The sequence below is a fragment of the Somniosus microcephalus genome, chromosome 24 (genome assembly GCF_052327205.1).
Source record: "Somniosus microcephalus isolate GS21.2 chromosome 24, FLI_Smic_1.0, whole genome shotgun sequence".
NCBI classification, from domain to species: domain Eukaryota; kingdom Metazoa; phylum Chordata; class Chondrichthyes; order Squaliformes; family Somniosidae; genus Somniosus; species Somniosus microcephalus.
Genome location: NC_141010.1, coordinates 28,895,110 through 28,916,342, shown reverse-complemented (window position 1 = coordinate 28,916,342; position 21,233 = coordinate 28,895,110).

Genomic DNA, 21,233 nt, shown 5'->3' with positions numbered 1-21,233 from the left:
CCCTAGAGAGGCAGGAGCAGCGTGCAGTCGGATTTGGCAGGATCGCGGACTTCCCCATGGTGCAGGGCGCCATTGACTGCACGCATGTGGCTATGCGGGCACCTATCGACAATGCCGAGGATTACCGCAACCGGAAGGGCTACCATTCCCTCAATGTACAGCTGGTGTGTGACCACAGGCAGCGCATCCTAGCTGTCAATGCCCGCTTTCCAGGAAGCAGCCACGATGCATTTATCCTGCGCCAGACTACTGTGGCTGACATGTTCGAGGCACAGCCTCCACCAAGGGGATGGCTTATTGGGGACAAGGGCTACCCTTTGTGTACATGGCTCATGACCCCGCTCCGCGCGCCCAGGACCCCTGCGGAGGAGGCATACAACGAAAGCCATCAAGCCAGAAGGAACATCATAGAGCAAACGATTGGCGTCCTCAAGCAACGGTTCCGCTGCCTGGATCGCTCCGGCGGATCACTACAGTATTCGCCGGATAGAGTCTCCCAGTTCGTCGTCGTTTGCTGCATGCTGCACAACCTGGCTATCCGCAGGACTCAGGCACTGCCACCTGACGTCGCACCACCACCTCAGGAGGACGCGCAGGAGGACCATGGGGAGGAGGAGGAGGAGGAGTACCAGCCCAGGAGGGAGCCACAAGGTCCAAGGGCCGTCCGCCGGCGGCTTATTGAACGACACTTCTAGGCCCCCTGTCAGGGAATGGATTGTGGCAATGAACGCACCTGAATGCAGCCGCTCCGCAAGCCCTCAGCCGCTTAACGTAACAACCACTCGAAACATGACACCTGGACAAGCTGAATAAATAAAAAGCTTTATTTAACAAACTCAGGGCCCTTCCCACATGAAACAGAAAAACAGACAAGACCCCCAAAAAACAGTCACAAAAATATCTCACTCCCACAACCTGGGGAGGAATAACAAAACTTGCCCATCCAATTGGCCTTCATCCTCGGCCTTACCAAAAGAAGCCCCCCCACAACACAAACACCCCCATATAAAAAAAACCATTGCCAACACACTCTACTGGGTGTGCCGAGAGGGCGAGTCCTTGTGCAGCCTTGTGCGGCCCCTGCCCGACCTGTTGCTCCGCCTCAACCTGGGCCCTGTGGGTGTTGCAAGGCTGGGGGAAGGCTCCTGAGGGGCAGAATGCGTGACGGCAGATGCCCTTGGGGGTCGGCCTAGACGAGGTCCGGCCCTGGAGGGGCTGGCTGCTGACTGCTGCAGCTGTGGCTGGGCAGCATCAGTGTCTGCAGCAGCTCGTCGCACCTTGGCTGGGGGAGTTGCAGTGGCGGCTGCAGCAATGGGGGCAAGCTGGCTGATGCCAGGCGCTCGCTGGTTGCCAGAGACACTGGCACTCGGCCGGGCTGGCAGTGCAGCAAGCGCAGCAATCTGGGGGAGGCCAGACCACTGTGCTGCAGCAGGGCGGCGGGTGCCCTGGCGATGCTTCCGCGACACAGCGAGTGTGGCAGAAGTGAGTGCCCGAACTGCCCTGGTCTGTGCCCGCATCAGATCAGTGAGTGTCTGCACGGCACCACTCATGAACTCGCGACTCGCGTCCTGCGCTGCCGCGAGTTGGTCGACACCCCTGGCCTGTGCTGCCGCGAGTTGTTCGACACCCCTGGCCTGTGCTGCCGCGAGTTGGTCGACACCCCTGACCTGTGAGTCCCCGAAAGCGGCCACACTATGAGCCAGGGACTCAATGGCCTGAGGCAACTGTCCCACAACCCCCATGAACTCCTTGTGGCGGCGCTCAGAATCCGCGGACATTTCATCTAGGAGGCGCACCTCCTGGGCGAGGACCGTCTCCGGACTGGAGGCCGGACTCTCCCTCTGGGGAGAAGGCCGCCATTCTGCCCGACCCTTCCCACGTGCCTGGACGCCACTGGGCCCAGCAACTGGCCTCCCCTGCAACACTTGCCCCCTCTGGGGAGAAGGCCGCCGTTCTGCCCGACCCTTCCCACGTGCCTGGACGCCACTGGGCCCAGGAGCTACACCCCCCTGCAGCACTTCCCCCTGGCTCTCCTCCAGGCAAGACGTCTCCCCTCCATTGCTATCCCCTGGCGCGGATGAGGCTTCCCCCGATGTGCCGCCTTCCTGTTGGTCCTCGTCGTCCTCCTCTTCCGAGGGACTGGCACTCTCAGCTTCAAGGACCTCCTCCTCACCAGCTGAAAGCAGGAAGGCACAAGAGTAGCTTTAGAGTGAGGACAGGGCGTCAGCGAGGGAGGCATGAGTGGTGGCATTCAGCGCATTGGTCGGACAGTGGCAAAGGATGTAGATCTGATGCGCTAGGGGAACGAGAGAGGTCCAAACGGTCATGTCCTTACCATTGGGTCGCAGCACAGGGTCGGCATCTCCAATGGCAACAGGGCCAACCACCCGGCCACACATGAGTCGAGCCACGCTCTCCTCCAGCTCACTGAGCTCCTGGAACTGGGCACGGCCTCCCCCGGTGACATTCTGGCTCTTCAAGTTCCGGGCCATCTTGGCCTGCAAGAGAAAGGACGGCCTCTAAGTACATTGTGGTGGCCTGTTGTTGTGTGCACTGCCTCCCATGGTGGAATAGCTTGGCCAGTGTGGTGGCCTGTTGTTGTGTGCACTGCCTCCCATGGTCGAATAGCTTGGCCAGTGTGGTGGCCTGTTGTTGTGTGCACTGCCTCCCATGGTCGAATAGCTTGGCCAGTGTGTTAAGTGCAGAAAGTGCTATTGAGGATCATGCCAGTGCCATAGCTGCGGGAGGAGGGCTGGCCATTAGGCCTTTGAGGTCCCTTTGCCCATAATGTGAGGTGCACATGCAAGGATGAGGAGGACACTGGAAAGGGTACTCACCTTGACCATCCGAGTGAGGTCGTTGTACTTCTTGCGGCATTGGTCACCAGTCCTGGGGACATCGCTGTTGACTGACACCCTGTGGGCGATTTTCCTCCAGGCTCTCCTGTACTGCCTCCTGGGAGCCTTCTTGCCACTGTCCGGGCACAAGATCTCTTTGTACCTTTCCAACCCCCTAACCAGCACCCTCAAAGCATGCTGGGAGAAGCGCTGCGCTCGTTCACGGGCCTTCTCCATGGCTTCAGGCGCTATTTGGGTCCACCAGCAGTGTTCAGGCCTAGCTGCAGGGCTCCACTATCCAGGGCGTGGCTGCAGACCAAGTCGACCCTTCCCCCTTTAAGAGCTGGCCGGCGTCAGGGTGTCTGCTGTCAATCAAAACATGACCGCACCTGCGCTGCGCCCGGCCTCGGCGTTATCAGTCTGCACCGCCGGCTTAGCGCCTAAAGATAGGAGTGCAACGCCAGTTTCAGCGCTCGCCCAAACTCTTGGCCAAATCTACTGAATTTCGGCGAAGTGACCTGCACTTTCCGGCGGGCGCTAACTTTAGCGACCACCCGACTTTACCGCCCCAAAAGTGGCTATACTGAATTTCTAGGCCTAGAATTGATCACAATAATAGAGCTTAGTGATTTTGGCTGTAATTTTCTGCGGTCCATGCAGGCGTGATTGGAGGTGGGTCAGGAGGGAAATTTGAAAAATCTTGCAGTGGGTCGGGAACCCACCGTCATCCCGCCCCCATGCACCTTTCCCTCAGGCCCGTTTGCCAGCGCGGCAGCGACCCAAACAGCAAAGGCAGGCGAGCTCATTTAAATCATTATTAGGTGCTTGTCAGACCCTTAAGAGTCTGTTTATCACTACCTTTCAAATTTCACTGGATGACCACAGGAATCACGCAGCTCGGGAATCACGTCTGTCAGCCTGAGGCAGAAGTTGAGTGGCCATTGATCCACCTCATTAGTGCACAGCACGGAAAATACAATAAAAATTCCCACCTCACAGCTGATCATTTTCCTCAGGCAGAAGCTGTTGCTGGCTGCATTCCCAGCACAGATTTAGCTTTCTAGAGGCTGCAAGTGTTTCCAGCAAAGTTGCCATCCGGTGCCACCTCATTGGTAGAACCTATCCCACCATTGATGGATTGCTTCAGTCATCTCTACTTGACCTGCCATCTATTACATTGGCATGGGTGCCATTTATACTGTCTCACCTTGGTCCTCAGAATCAGACCACAATGAGCCCCAACACCAGCAGCACCAGGCACGTCAGCAGCACCAACAACAACACCACCAACTTTCTCCTCAACCACCTGATGCTGCACAGGACACGGTTCATCAGCACAGGGCTGCACCGTGCCGGAGGCACAGGGTATACAGGCAGAGGGTGAGCTTCCTCAACATGACTGAGCAGCAGTGCCAAAGGAGGCTCAGGCTATCGTGCCAGGTCATCACAGACACTTGCACATTTCTGGAGCAAGACCTGCAGCCAATAGGAGCGGGTGGACATGCCTCACCAGTGGCTGTCAAAGTCACAAGCGCCCTCAACTTCTTTGCCTCAGGCTCCTTCCAGGGATCTGCAGCAGACATTTGCGGCACTCGCAGTCAGCCGTCCACAGATGCATCGCACAGGTCACTGAGACCCTGTTTGACAAGTCAGCCAATTATATCAACTTTGCCACTGATGAAGCCAGTGGCCGAGTTTTTGCGGGGGGTCAGCGATCAGTGGCGGATCGGGTGGGAAAGTCTTTTTTTTCCCCCAGCAGGTCAGGACCGTGCTGCCACACGTCTTTCCCCAATGTCGGGTCTGTCAGCGCTGAGCAGACCCGACATGCAGTGGCAGGGGACCCAATTCAGGTAATTAAGACCTTGTTTAGAGATCATTAAGAATACATTTGAGCTCACCTTTTGATTTTACATGCTCACCCACGGGATCCTCTCTGCTCGGGGATCACGCCTGTTAAGCTGAGGCGGGAGATGAATGGCAATTGAATCAGCTGATTACTTGACAGCTGGAAATGTGCTATAAAAGCTCCCACCTCACAGCTGTTTACTTTCCAAGCTCAGAAGCCGTTGCTTACTGCATTTGGAAGACAGATTGAGCTTTATACAGGTTGCACATGTTTGGAGCAAACTCTCTATCCAGTGTCACCTCATTGGAACAAACTCTCTCACCATTGACAGATTGCTGTTGTCATCTCAACTTCACCTGCCATCTATTCCGTCAGCATGGGTGCCCTTTATACTCTCTCACCTTGGTCCTCAGAATCCCACCATGAACAGCCCCAACACCAGCAGCACCAACAACACCAATCTTCTCCACAAATCAACTGATGCTGCACAGGACACGGCATCAGCACCGAAGCACATTACTGCCCGGGAGGCCAGGAATGGCCTCACCATGGCCAGATGTACTTCACTTGATGCTGTACACCCTGGCTGCCACATGATGCACCAGGTTGGCACCACCTCACACCAGCGCCATAAAGCATCCTACAATGCTCAAGCCATTCCTTTCACACTCATGACCATTGCGCGGGGTACGATTATGTCTCACCAATCACTGCAACTCACTAAGCCACTTCCAAAGGTGCACACAAATCTGTTCAAGAACGCAAAGTGTTGAAAATAAAGATTTCAATGTTTGACACCACATTAACAAAAACTTTACATGAACATTGCTTAAAACAGCCAAGTGGATACCGTTGTGTGTTGTTTGTTGGTATGATTGCACTAGGATGAGGGTGAATATGAGGGGTGGCTAGTGAGATGGGGATGTGCTAATATAGACAGAGAGGGATGGGTAGAGGTGAAAGGTAAGTTGGTGTGAGTAAAGATGTGTAGGAGTAGGGTAGGGAAGGCAGAGTGATGGGGATGTGATGAGAGACACAGCAGGATGAGGTTGAGTGTGGCTTTGTACTAAAGATTTGTGATCTACTGTGATCATCGAAACATTTGCGGCACCGCACTCGGGTCCTCCTGACCACATCCCTGCTTGTGCCCTCCTGTGTAATGTGAAACCAGGCTGTGTTGATCTCCTGGGGAGGTCTTTTCCGCCCATTGGAAGGGAAGAGGACCTCCCTGTGTGCTGTGACTCCCTCCATAAGCATATGGAGGGAGTAATGGGAGAGCCTGGGTGCAGCCTTGCACCTCTGTGCGTGCAGTGATTGTCAGTGTTTGCAGCACCTCAATGCTGTAGAACACTGACAGCACAACTGTCAAAATTAAGTTGGCCATGGCCCCTTAAAGGAAATCTGCTGATGACGTGTCATCAAATGATGTCACCAGACCTGCTTCCTCTAATTGGCCACGAAACGTGTTGGGCAGGTTTAACAAGCCCAATCGGGGGAAATTCATTTCGAACAGTGGGATGGCATCAGCAACGGGGTCAAGACCTGCCACCGACGTCGCACGCCACGGACCCGCCGAGGTCAGCAAAATCGCGGCCTTCCTGAGCAGGAGCTCGGCTTTGTCGCTCTGACTGGTTTCCCACGGGTGCAGGGCGTCATCGGCTGCACATGTGGCCATCAGGGCACCCCATTATCACCCAGAAGCCTTTGTCAGACGCAAGGGCTTCCACTCCCTCATTGTGCAGCTCGGCTGCAACCACTAGAAGATCATCATGCATGTGTGTGCCAAATTCCCTGGCAGCTGTCATGGCTCTTTCGTCCTGCGCCAGTCCACCCTTCATCAGCTCTTTGCTCCTCCAAACAGACTTTCAGGCTGGCTGCTTGGAGACAAGGGCTAGCCACTGAAGACGTGGCTCATGACACTCTTGAGCAAGACAAGTACTGAGGCTCGGGAGAGATATAATGAAAGCCACATTTCCACCAGAGGTGTCATGGAGCAAACGATAGACATGCTCAATATGCTCTTCAGATGCCTTGACAGATCTGGAGGAGCCCTTCAGTATGCACCAGCCAGGGTCTCCTGAATCGTCGTGGTCTGCTGCGCCCTGCACAACATAGCACAGCAGCAAGGATTAGCGCTGCATGAGGAGCAAGGCACTGAGCGCACGGTCTCTTCAGAGGAGCAGGAGCAGGAGGAGGAGCAGCATCAGCTGGAAGATGAGGAGTTGCAGGAGCTGGAGGAATCTGCAGGCCAGATCTTACCAGCACCCGAGTACATTGCTGCCTGGGAGGCCTGGGATGGGCTCATAATGGCCAGATTTACTTAACTTTACGCAGTACAACCATATGGCTGCCACATGCTGTGCCAGGTTGGCACCACCCCACAGCAACACTTTAAAGCATCCCTACAATGACCAAGCCATTCCTTTCACACTGAAAACCATTGCTGGAGGTAACGTTATGTCTCACCATTCACTCCAACTCACTAAGCCATTTCCAAAGGTGCACACAAATTTGTCCCTGACTAGAAAGTGGTGAAAATAAAGATTTTTATGTGTGACATTACATTAATGGAAACTTTAAAGAATCATTCAACAAAACACCCAAGTGGCTGCCCTTGTGAATCTACTTGTGTTTCATCTTTCTGTTACGCGTGCTTCTGCGAGGCGCTACCTCTGTGGCTTCAGCAGAGGCAGAGGCAGCTTGCTCACTTCCCTGCTGCAACTGCTTAGATGCTTTTGGCGGTCCTCCTCTGGGTTTTGGAGCCTGTGATGTCCCCGCCAAAGTCTGCTCCTCCTGCGACTGTGCAGGGGCAGACTCGGCCATCATGATCTGAGGAGGCATCTGACTGAGGGGATGGCAATGGGGCAAAACTCTGAGCACTTTGAGAGGAGCCCACACTTCCATGTCCCCTCTCACTGTCATCCCTCTCATGGGCCACCCACACTTCCCTGCTAGCAAGGAGCTGGAGAGCACCTTGCTGCCCAGCAGTGGGGCCATGAGGACCCATGTCTATGTTGACACCCCTCCTAGACAGGAGGTCAATGAGCGTATGCCATCTATGCTCCATTGATAGCCATCTATATTCCATAGAGACCATGTGCTCCTGTGAGTGACACATTAGCTGCTCCATGCAGGTGGCCACCTTATCCATGGAAGACCCTACAGTCGCCATTGCCTGCGCCACCTTGGTGCTCATGTTGGAGATGGACTCCTCCCTTATCTGAACATTTGCAGACATCGGGCTCACAAAACCTGTCAAAGTCTCCTGTGCTTCTTGCTACACCTCCAGGATCGCCCTCTTTCTGGATGGCCCCCGAGGCTCAGCGTCTGCATGCAGCTGAGCAGAGCTGGGAGCGTCCTGCACCCTCCGGCAAGGAGTCTCCATTGCTGTCCCTGTCTCCATCATCTGCTCTTGCTCACTTGTGAGTTGACAACACTACTCTAACTTGCGTGGGACCCACCAAGATGTGCGTATCTGTGGTAGTGCTGGGTACGCTTATCTCTGGTGATCGTGCACCCTCAGAGGCTGGAGGCTGCTCTGAGGAGTCGTCTTCCTCTTCCTGCTGGACAGTTGGGGGCGGGGGGGGGGGCGGGTGCTCTTGATGGACCCGTGGGACAGTAAAGAGATGATTTAGAAATATCATATCAAGAATGGGTAATGATACCATTATGCACATGATGAACATTCACTGGCTGCTGACATCAGTTCCCATATGAGTGATTGATGTATGCCATGTAGTTGTATGATATGTAATTCTGTTACCAGGTTGCTGAGATGTCCCCCTCTCTCCATCTCCCGCCTCCAGCTGCATGGCGACTCCAGAAACTTCCAAGGCAGCCTCCTCTGCTGATGTTAGGGTCGCCAATGATGGTGTTCCTCCTCCGGTTCTCTCCCTCTCCCTCTTATTGTGGGCTCTCTTTTCATGCAAGGAGGGAAAGTAGAGAAGGTTGAGGGAGAGTGATGGAATGATTGTTAGGAATGAATGGGTTACATCTTTAGAGGGTGACTATGATGGAGTGGGGTGGCAAAGCCAAGTGTTAACATTGCCACCTTGTGTGTTGTCAGTTGGTGTGATTGCATTAGGATGAGGGTGAGTGTGAGGGGTGGCTAGTGAGATGGGGATGTGATAATGTAGATAGAGAGGGATGGGTGGATGTGCAAGGTATGTTGGTGTGAGTAATGATGTGCAGGAGTAGGGTTGGGAAGGCAGAGTGATGGGGATGTGATGAGAGGCACAGCAAGATGAAGTTGAGTGTGGCTTTGCACTCACCTTTCCTGATCTAATGAGATCATTGAAACATTTCTGGCACTGCACCCAGGTCCTCCTGACCACATCCCTAGGGGGAAAAATTGAGTCACGCCCCCTTTGGGGCGCTAACTTCGCCAGGGCGCTGCTTTTAGCGCCCCGAAAAATTAGCACCCCCATGGCTGAAATTCCTCGGTACTACTGGGGCACTGTGATCGAATATCGCAGCGCTACATGCCGCAGCACCACGCTCTGCAGCACGTCGCGCCACGGTACTGCAGGCCTTCCTCCCCTTCTTAAAGTGGAGGGGCCTTGTGCAGCACGACCCGGGGCCCAAACTGGGCCACCAGGGATCGGAGTGCCGGCAAAAGAGCCCAGCACTCAAGAGAAGCGCTGGGCTCACGGAGTGCGGGGAAACATAGAAACATAGAAACATAGAAGATAGGAGCAGGAGTAGGCCATTCGGCCCTTCGAGCCTGCTCCGCCATTCAATGAGATCATGGCTGATCATCCAAATTCAGTACCCTGTCCCTGCCTTCTCCCCATATCCCTTGATCCCTTTAGCCTTAAGAAATATATCCAACTCTTTTTTGAATATATTTAATGAACTGGCCTCCACCGCCCTCTGTGGCAGAGAATTCCACAGGTTCACCACTCTCTGGGTGAAGAAATTCCTCCTCATTTCAGTCCTAAATGGCTTACCCCTTATCCTTAGACTATGACCCCTGGTTCTGGACTCCCCGGCCATCAGAAACATCCTTCCTGCATCTAGTCTGTCCAGGGCTGACAGAATTTTATAGGTTTCGATGAGATCCCCTCTCAATCTTCTAAACTCCAGTGAGTATAAACCCAATCGACACAATCTCTCCTCATACGTCATTCCTGCCATCCCAGGTATCAGCCTGGTGAATCTTCGCTGCACTCCTTCCATGGCAAGAACATCCTTCCTCAAGTAAGGCGACCAAAACTGCACACAATACTCAAGGTGCGGTCTCACCAAGGCCCTGTACAACTGTAGCAAGACATCCTTGTTCCTGTACTCGAACCCTCTTGCTACAAAGGCCAACATACCATTTGCCTTCTTAACCGCCTGCTGCACCTGCATGCTTAACTTCAGCGACCGGTGCACAAGAACACCCAGGTCTCTTTGCACTTCCCCTTCTCCCAATCTATTGCCATTCAAATAATAATCTGCCTTCCTGTTTTTGCCACCAAAGTGGATAACCTCACATTTATCCACATTATAGTGCATTTGCCATGTTTCTGCCCAATCACCCAATCTGTCCAAATCGTACTGGAGTTTCACAACATCCTCCTCACAGCTTACCCTCCCACCCAGCTTTGTGTCATCTGCAAATTTGGAGATATTACATCCAATTCCCTCGTCCAGATCATTAATATATATTGTGAACAGCTAGGGTCCTAGGACCGATCCTTGCGGTACCCCACTAGTCACTGCCTGCCACTCGGAAAACGACCCGTTTATTCCAACTCTTTGCTTTCTGTCCACCAACCAGTTCTCTATCCAAGTCAATACCTTGCCCCCAATCCCATGTGCCTTAATTTTGCACGCTAATCTCTTATGTGGGACCTTATCGAAAGCCTTCTGAAAGTCCAAATACACCACATCCACTGGTTCTCCCTTATCTATTTTACCAGTTACATCCTCAAAAAATTCCAGTAGATTAGTCAAGCATGATTTACCTTTTGTAAATCCATGTTGACTTTGTCCGATCCTGTCACTGCTTACCAAGTGCTCTGCTATTACATCTTTTGTAATAGATTCTAGCATTTCCCCCAATACCAATGTCAGGCTTACCGGTCAATAATTCCCCGCTTTTTCTCTACCACCTTTTTTGAATAGTGGGGTAACATTAGCTACCCTCCAATCCATGGGTACTGTTCCAGAGTCTATCGAGTTCTGGAAGATGACCAGCAATGCATCTACTATTTCTAGGGCCACTTCCTTAAGTACCCTGGGATGTAGATTATCAGGCCCTGGGGATTTATCGGCCTTCAGTCCCATCAATTTTCCTAACACCATTTCCCTACAAATACTGATTTCTTTCAGTCCCACCCTTTCATCAGGCCCTATGTTCCCCGGCATCTCTGGGAGGTTATTTGTGTCCCCCTTTGTGAAGACAGAACCAAAGTATGAATTTAGTTGGTCTGCCATTTCTTTGTTTCCCATTATAAATTCCCCTGATTCTGACTGCAAAGGACCTACGCTTGACTTCACCAATCTTTTTCTCTTCACATATCTATAAAAGCTTTTACAGTCAGTTTTTATGTTCCCTGTTAGCTTACTCTCATATTCTATTTTCCCTTTCTTAATTAATCCCTTTGTCCTCCTTTGTTGAATCCTAAACTGCTCCCAATCCTCAGGATTATTGCTTTTTCTGGCCAATTTATATGTCGTCTCCTTGGATCTTATGCTATCCCTAATTTCCCTTGTTAGCCACGGTTGAGTCACCTTTTTTGTTTAATTTTTATGCCAAACTGGGATGAACAAATTCTGTAGCTCATCCATTCGGTCTTTGAATGTTTGCCATTGCCTATCCACCGTCAACCCTTTGAGTGCCATTCCCCAATCAATCCTACCCAACTCGCTCCTCAGACCATCGTAGTTTCCTTTATTTAAATTGAGGACCCTAGTCTCTGGGGGGGAGATGGGGCTCAAGAGGAGGCCGGGGATGGCAACGGGGGCAGGTGGCCAGCAACAAAAATGGCTGCCTGGCACCTCGCCTTTAATTAGTGCCGCCCCGGCCGCAGGTAGGCCCCCCTGACCCCGTCGGACATAGCATCCGGTGGTAAGTCAGGGGGTACTACCGAAGATCGCGGCCGGGGCGCAAGTGGGGTGCTGCACACTGCTGCACACGACGATGATGTCATCGCCGGCGGCGCAGCACCACGGGGCACTAACGGTTACCGCTGCCGCTAACCTCCCGCTGAATTTCACAGGAGGCGTTGGCGGTGCTGCACCCGGGCGCTAGTTGCTTTGCGCCCTGTTAGCGCCCTCTTAGGTTACCAACGTGAGGCGCAAAGCAACTGAATTTCCCCCCCAAGTCCGATACGGAACGGTAGGTGCAGGCTTGTATCTGTTGTTTTTGGATTGGAAAATGCATGGATGCTCACCTTGTTCTCCTGTTTCTTCCAAAAGGTGAAAAATAATGTCATCAGCCCAACCTGTACAGAGTCAACTACAAAAAAAGACTTATTTACAGGTTGTGAGAGACAGCAAAATACTGCAATGGCAATATACATAAAAATAATTTAGCATAAGATTAATGTAGTGTATGTACCTTTAAGAGAGAACTACTTTTACAGCTCCTGTATACTGTAGTACCGGCAGTGACCACACCTGTATATAAGCCTTGAGCAGGCATCTGCACTGTTAGTCTTTAGACTACCCTCCTCCAGTAAACACCTGTTGATTGTTAATCTACAGCCTCCGTCTAGTTATTGAAGAACACCATACCTTAAGATTTACGGATTCAACAGTGGCGACGAGATCGATTCGAATCTACCTGCAACTCTGCATTTCCTTCCAAGGATTCGGACGGTGGAAGAAAGTCGAGGCCAGAAGCACGGGCGTCGACCACGAGCAACCTCCCAGTCATCCGGCAGAGAGAGTGAACATCGCAGGGGAGGCTGTTGAGAGCTGGGTTGGTTCTCCAGCCACGACGATCCAGCAACAGACTGGCAACAGGTACAGTGCAGACCCTTCCCGGACAGCGGCGGCTGGAGCCAACCGACGGCACAGAAAAGGCCGAGCAGCGTCAACGGGGTAAGAGAGAGGGTAGAGCGCACAGGGCGCAGCCGGGGGTTGAAGACCGAGCGGCGTCGATGGAAAACAAAAAGAGAGAGAGGGTAAAGCACAGCCGGGGTTCAGGACCGAGCGGCGGCAACGAGAGAGGCGCACAGGAGAACGCGCAGAGCGCAGCCAGGGCTCAAGGGCGGAGCAGCATCTGCGGGGAAAGAAAGGGAGCGCGGGAGACGCCATTTGAGCCGCGGAGAAGAAGTGAGAGCACGCAATTTGAGCCACGGAGAAGAAGGGAGAGCGCGTGAGATGCCATTTTTGAAGCCGCAGCGGAGAAGAAGGGCTAGCGCGGGAAGAAAGGAAAGCGTGGGAGACGCCATTTTGAGCCAGCGGAGAAGAAGGGAGAGCGCGGTAGACGCCATTTTAGAAAGTCTAACCACACCCAGGGATGCCGAAGAGTGGCAGTGTCACTGCGTTCGACGATGGAGTCGAAGATTGGGTGACATATGTGGAACGCATTGAGGTGTACTGCAAGGCGAATGAAGTGCCAGATGCCAGGAAAGCACTGGTTTTGTTGAATTCCATGGTTGCAAAAGCGTATGGCTTACTGCGAAACCTAATAACCCCAGAGAAGCCAGTGGATAAGGATTTCAAAAGCATAGTGGAAATCCTACAGGACCACTTAAACCCCACACCGCTGCTGATAGCAGAAAGATTTAAGTTCCACAAAAGGAACCAGCAGAAAGACGAAAGTAATGCTGAGTATTTAACGGAACTGCACAAGCTATCGAAATGCTGCCAGTTTGGAACGGGACTAGCAGATACGTTAAGGGACAAGTTTGTGTGTGGGCTTCAAAGTGAAGGAACCCAGAAACGGCTTCTATCAGAAAAGGATCTTACGCTGGACAAGGCTTTCAGCATGGCAGTATCACACAAAGCAGCCGCACGGGGCGCTGCAGAGATACAACGGAGACCGCAAGAATATGGCACCAATGAAATGTCATATGGAGCAGGGAAGTGTTATCGCTGCGGCAGAACAACACACGACCAGAAGGATTGTTGGTTCAAAGACCAAGTGTGCAGACAGTGTGGAAAAGCAGGACACATAGCAAGAGTCTGCAGGTCAGGGAAGAAAACCAGCAGCAAGAAATCTCCACAGGAGAAGTACAAAAAGGTACAAAAGGTGATGGACAGTAGTTCAGACGAATAGAAAAGTGATACAGACTCCGGAAGCAAGGAGCTGGGTTGTCTGAAACTACATAATGTAATCAAAATGGAGGATCACCAGACTATCTGGGTCACGCTCAAGATAGACGGAGTCCAAGTGAAAATGGAATTGGACACAGGATCAGCCCTAACAGTCATAAACCGAAGGGACTACAAGCGGCTATTCTCACATATACCCTTGAAAGCTACAGAGATTGTCTTGAAGATGTACACGGGGCAAAAAGTCTACCCCAAAGGAAAAATAAGGGTGAACGTGATATACAAAGGCCAGGAAATACCAAAAATGGACCTATATGTATTGCCAGATGGAGGACCACCACTACTAGGACGTGAATGGATCCGGAAGATACAATTAGATTGGCATTCCATACAGGCACTGAAGGTTGAGGCCAAAAAGAATGATGACGTCACACCTGGACGACTGTCAAAAATGCTAACTGACGCACAAGAAGTGTTCCAGGAGGGACTCGGAACACTAAAAGGCATAACAGCGATGATTAAAATAGAGGAAAATGCAAGCCCAAAGTTTTTTAAGGCCAGACCGGTGCCTTATGCGATCCGACCAGCCGTCGAAGCAGAGCTGGAAGGTTTGGAACGTTCAGGAGTACTGTCCAAAGTGGACTGGAGCGAATGGGCTACACCCATCGTTCCTGTAATGAAGAGGTCGTTGAGTAATACGCCTGGGGAACCAAAGAAGGTCCGCATCTGTGGGGATTTTAAGGTGACAGTGAACCCAATCCTTCACACGGTACAATATCCGCTTCCACGGATTGAAGATATTTTCACCTTGCTATCTGGAGGTAAACGCTTCACTAAGATTGATCTGGCCCAGGCGTACCTGCAAATGGAGGTAGAAGAAGCCTCGAAACAATACCTCACGAGCAACACTCATAAAGGTCTCTACCAATACAGCCGGCTGGTGTTTGGGGTAGCATCGGCTCCGGCTATTTGGCAAAGGGCAATGGATCAAGTCCTGCAAGGGATTTCAGGGACCCAGTGTTATTTGGACGACATCCTGGTCACGGGCGAAAATGAAAGTGATCACCTCGCCAACCTGGAGAAGGTGCTCACTAGATTAAAGGAATATGGGCTACGAGCTAATCGCCACAAGTGCGAGTTTTTCCAGAAGCAGATCTCGTATTGTGTCCACGTTATTGATGAAGAGGGGTTACTTAAGTCCCCTGAAAAGATTCAGGCAGTAGTCAAGGCTCCAGCACCGGAAAATGTGTCACAACTGAGGTCGTTCCTCGGGCTGGTGAACTACTACCATAAGTTCTTACCAAATTTGTCTACAGTATTACACCCACTGAACACCCTACTGCAACAGGGGGCACCATGGAAGTGGAATGATGAATGTAAACGAGCTTTCCAGAAGTGCAAAGAATTGATCACATCAAAAGAGGTGTTGGCCCATTTCAACCCAGCACTACCAATTCGGTTGGCGTGTGATGCATCACCCTACGGTATTGGAGCGGTGCTGTCGCACAAATTCCCAGACGGGTTGGAGAGGCCAGTAGCCTTTGCGTCTCGGTCACTAACATCAGCCGAGCGCAATGACACCCAGATTGACAGGGAGGCCCTCAGCCTAATATGGGGAGTAAAAAAATTCAACCACTATCTGCATGGGCAGAAGTTCACCTTGCTGACTGACCACTGATGTAAGCCCCCAAAGCGTGGACTAAGTGATATACAAAGTCGACTACACTGGCTTGTTGTAAGAAAGACAGACCCAATAATTGAAGTAAAAACGGTTTATTCAGGCCTGGGGAGCTATGGCTCTTGCGTCCCAACACAAGGCTCCAACTCCACCGAATCTCTTGAGGTTTACACAGTTATACACACATTCCAAGACCTCCTACTCCAGAGGTCCAATCGATTTAAAAGTCTATACATTAATCACTAACTAGGTGTGCCTAACTTCTACAAGGTAACCAATAACATAAGTTTCACTTTTCACTGTATGGGCCTGTGGCCCCTCTGATTTCTTGGAAATGAGTCATCAGGTCATGTGATTTCTGAGAAGCGAGACCCTCTCTCTCTTGACCACTACTAAGTTTCGTTTTTCCAGAAAAGGGTTATGTCATTGTCTCTTTTTGTAAGTTCATCTCTCTAAACTGGCATGGTCATTTCTGCAATTAAACATACGAGTAATTAGTACATTTCATCTTTAAACATTTTGCTGCGCAATTGCGTTCTACTAAACGTGCCCTGTTACGCTCATTTTTAAATCTTACTTCAGTCCCTCCTTTTGACCTTTTGGACAATTGTTCCAAAACAGGTCAACATGCATGTCCACTGCCTGGTGTCTGCCAGAGCGTGCACTCCCTGGCCTTCTACCAGTCTAGGTTATACATGTATATATCCTATCAATTTGGAGGCCGACTTCCCCCCTCTGTGGTATGGTGGTCTTTCCTCTACGGTGGGCTTTCCTTTAGGGTGGTCTTTCCTTTATGCACTCCTTCTGGTGTAACCATTCCCGGGGCTCAAGCCGGTCCCTCATTCCCACGTGGGGTGTGTGACGTGCCAATTCGAGACTGTCATCACACACCAATCCTCATTCACCACCCTCCTTCTGCCACCCTCCTTCTGCCACCTCCATCTTACGGTTGGCCGGCCCGGTCTTTAATTACCATGCCCAATTAATCCCATATAATTTCAGGGCTTCCCATCGCGTCTTACACCATTTGCCTTGGAGAGGCGGGGGAGTTGTCCATTCTTAACATCGCTACCTGCCCCTCCTCAGGCTCTACTTCTTTCACCGCACCACTTTCGGCCTTACTCATTCTGGCACAAAGGCACTGGAGAAATAAAAATACACAATATATCAGAATGACAATCAAGAGGAATATCATTATGCCTTGTACCACCGAGGTGCCCACAGTCCCCGACCATCCTGGTCCCCAATTATCAAAATATGAGGAAGTGGGTGAGTTTCCTCTAATGTTGTACTAATGTCTTTTTGTTGTTTCTTTAAGCCTTCTTCTATTTTATGATAGTACTTCAAAATTTCCTTCGTTTCCTGCCGTAACTTCTGCCAAGCTTCCTCTAACTTAGGAATTGCCTTGGGCTCTGGTATGACATAAGTTTCAACCCTTTTTAGTAAGTCCCATATTATCAAATGACCAGGTTTTCCTATCTGTGTAGGTATCTTTAGACCAAAACAACGGTTTGGTTGGGGAATGGTATAAGCCATATCTTGATATTCATATTTCTGTTCAATTGTGGTGACACAACAGGTCCCATTGTTCCTTGATGCTACCCAGGTCCAGTGTATCCCCTTGGGTGAACCTCGAGGGTGCAATTGGTAATTTTAGTAAATCCGCACTCGGATGTGTCTCCCTCGGTGGGGGGGTGTGTGCACACCCATGTCCTTCCCTTGTGGTGGCACCCGTCCACTACCACCCCCCTTTAGGTTTCATTCTTCTGTTTATTATCTTCATCCCTTTCCCAAAGCACCTTGGTAGGGACATCATGATATTTAACCCACTTTCCCTTTGTACTTCTCCTATATTAATCACATCGTATCGGGGTTGTCCCCCTTCTGGGAATTGTGGGATGGCCAGTACAAAGCCAATCATCTTAGTCCATGGGGTCAGACAATCACCTGCCCGGTATACTTGTCCCATTTTACATTCCTTACATAGGCTTTTATTTGTGTCAATCCAAGGTTCCAGATCCTTATTAGTAATCCAATCAGGGATCTGTCCATTATTTATTTGCCTCATGTTATGCTGAGCATTCGACAATAGCCATGAGCCCTACGTGGCACATATTAGTTCCTTATCGGTTTGGCGAGAAGCATTATTAAGTCTATCAATAATTGTATTGATTGTTTCTGCATGGGGGGCTACTATCCCTTCCACCCCCGACAATTGCATTATTGTTTGGTTTCCCTGCCAGTGTCAATTGCTGGCTATTTCCAGTAGCTTGTTTTAGTAACTTCTCTATTTTTGCTTGTAATTCTTCTACTCCTTCGTTTACTCCTTCTATGTCCAAGCTATTAACTGTTGCTAACCCGGCCGCATACCCTGCTCTGGTCGTTTCCAATACTCCCCGTTTCTTATATCTTTGTAAGATAGATTTTTTTTTTCTCCTGTGGATCCTCTAATTGTTTTACCCACAGGGAGTTCCAGGTTTGTTTTGTATCTCAAAAGTACTCATATTAATGGCAAGCTTAGTAACTCTATGTGCCACACTAAAATACACCTCATCCTGTGTTCTCCTTATTACTAATCCCCCTCGATAATGGCAATACTTATATTTATCCCTAGAATCAAGGCGAGGACGCTCCATCTCATTCCGGACATCCAATGTTCCTGTAATTACAAAAAGGGGCTGGCCGTCACCAGCCAGTTAGAATTATTCTGCTCTTATACATTTTATCAGTTCAAAGTGCTGTGCATCTGGTTCACTTCTTGTTCTGTGGCTCTGTCCCCAGACATACCTGAAGATGCTAACTATGGCATATAATATCATCATACACAGCCTATTATCATCATACACAGCCCTATCATTGATATATGTAGTAACTCCCCTTCCCATTCTTTATATCTTCTAGTATACTCCTCACTCTGTCAAAAAGGGCACCATCTCTGGTTTACTCATTGTCTTTCTTATATATTTTTAACTGGGTCCAGTGTTTCCACCTTCCTTTACCCGTTCCAGACCCATCTACATGAGCACGTGTCATTATTCATTAATACTTCATAAGGTCCTGACCATCTGGGTGCTAGCCCTGGTTTGGCTGGTATTATTTCTGCTATCACTTTGCTATCTATTGCTAAGACCTCCTTCTGGTCGTCCCGTGTATCCTGTTCTCGATCCCGTATAATCTGTTGGTCTTTGGCCTCATGTCTCTAACTGTCTGTCCAGATTTATCTTTGGGTAACAGGACAGCCTCCCCAGCAGTCTCCCGGCCGTTTGAGACGGTGCTGCAATTAGTTTATAAGATAACTTCCATTTATCAAATCCTAATTTTCCTTCTATCACTGTGGGGAAATATCAGCTTAACATTATCCTTCTATCACTGTGGGGAAATATCAGCTTAACATTAAGAAACTTAAATTTAATAATGTCCAATATCTTTAAGTTCTATTCAGTAATACTGAAGTTGTTGCTTGGTGAACTCAAACAGCTGTCAGTGGAAAGGGTTAACTCCTTCGCAGGCTTTTGAAGGTGGAGCTGAGCTAAACATTATTGCATCACTCCACGCAACCCAAAAAACATCCCTGACTGAAAGACAGTTGTGGTTTCACACTTTGATTCAACATGAACATTTGGGCTTCATTGGTCAGATTCCCTCTCTCAGTTGATCGTTTAGCTGCCCATCCTCTTGTGTGCTTTAATTTATTATTACGTACTCTTTGGGTAGGAGAGAGGTTCCTACTAATTCTTTGATTATATTCTTGTCTCTTACGGGTCTTCTCCTGGTGTCATATATCCCTGCCTACTCCCGCTATCATGTAATCAGACACCACCCCAAAGGCATTCCGACTATCTATATAGGTTTACACATTTTCCTTTGGCTACCCCCCTTTGATCAAATCCTGTATAGGCTGGGCCATTTCTACTTTGTTTCCCGGGCCTGCCTGTTTGTTTGACTTATAATCTGGGGGCCAGTACACTTCATTCGCTTTAGGGTCGACTAAAGCTCCTACTTCTCGCAGTATATCTATCCCTAGGATCGTTCCTTCGGTGTTCTCGCATACCCACAACTGTGTAGGTATTATTATACAGCCAATTTCTAGTAAGACTGTTTCGCTCTTATAAGCCCTGATTCTTCGTCCACCGATTCCTGCTATACTAACTAAAAGTTTCGTTCGGGGTAAGGGTAAGTCTGTCAATGAGATTGTGGCTCCTGTGTCTATTAACATTTTGCACTGTCGGCCCCCTACCAATGCATCAACAAACATCCTCGGATCCCCCTCCCCTCTCTGGCGCGGTCCCTTCCTGCTGCCATCCCTAGAAGCTTGCGAGCAATCAAAGCACGCAGCCAGTCCTAATGCCCCTCCCATCTGTTTTTGGGCATTTGTTTCTTCCCTTGTGTCACTATGTATCCTAGGTAGACTACTTCATCCTTCCCTACCTATACCTTTCTAAGGTTTAACTCTAGTCCCGCCTTCTATAAGGCTTCCAGTACCATAGTCAATTAAATATTGTAGAGGGACCTGCCACTATCGGATATTCTTGCGGAGTTGAGTTATCTTATTCAATTTGGACTACACCAATTTACATCAACCAGAATTTCACTGTGGCCACAATGAAAGTCTGGTTTTAATAGGTTAATTTACCTCATAACTCCAAGGTTAGATCTTAGACTGAAACTTAATCTTTCATTAAACAAACTTTTTGTTGCTCTTCTCAGTTTTTACACTTCAGCTTAACTCAAATTGTAATAGGTTTTTTTTTCCCATTCTGAGGGCGCAATCTTATTTGCACATTCTTAAACTTCCAAAATCCCAGACAAGACAAAGGGGTTAAATGCTTTTACTTTAACACAGAGAAGTGGGTGGAGCTACAACACACAGCAGACATTTCTTTTTCTTAACGGACAGATTTTCAGACAAAGGAATATTTGTAACCTCTTAAACATTCCTAATCAGGAAAACAGCCACACTCACACATTTTTATACAAACTGTAATTCCAGCATATGTCTAAGGTTCCTTTCATTCCTCTTGTTTTACTTGTCTCGGTACAGATGCTAATAACTTCCATGTTGGTAAAGCTTTAAGTTTATCTTTTCCTTCCTTTTTAAATCTGTGACTCAACAGCTTTCCCTAGTTTCCAAATCCCTGTTTGTTTGTTTTTTTTTTGCTGGGGTTTCAAATTGGTTCGCCTGCAAATTAGATCTTTTTCCTTCTTTATCTCTCCCTTCTGTTTCAATTCCTTACATTATCTGTTGCCTCTTTATCTTTAGCTCCTCCCCACCAAGCCTTTGGCTCTCTGCACTGTTTCTTTTTATTTTCTAGGAGTCGGGTTATAGAATCCAGGTCCCTTGAGGATTCTTCTTCCACCCTCTTAGTCATAACTAACTGCTATGTTTCACGCGTAATTCACGATGTTGAGGAATTAGGTTTGTACGCTACGTTGTTCGCCCCATAGCGTCACCTTCATTAGCTTCTTGCTTTCTATTAGTCACTTCGTTTCGTTAGACACACACCAACCCTTTAGTCCCGAGGTTTTGGTACTGTGGGGTCTGTAGCTCCCGGCGTCCTACTTGATCCTGGCCATCACGTGGGACTACTGTCCTCTTAATTCAGGCTCAGGCTAGGTGCTGGGGACAGACCTCACCCTTGTCCGTTCTAACCTTTTTAAG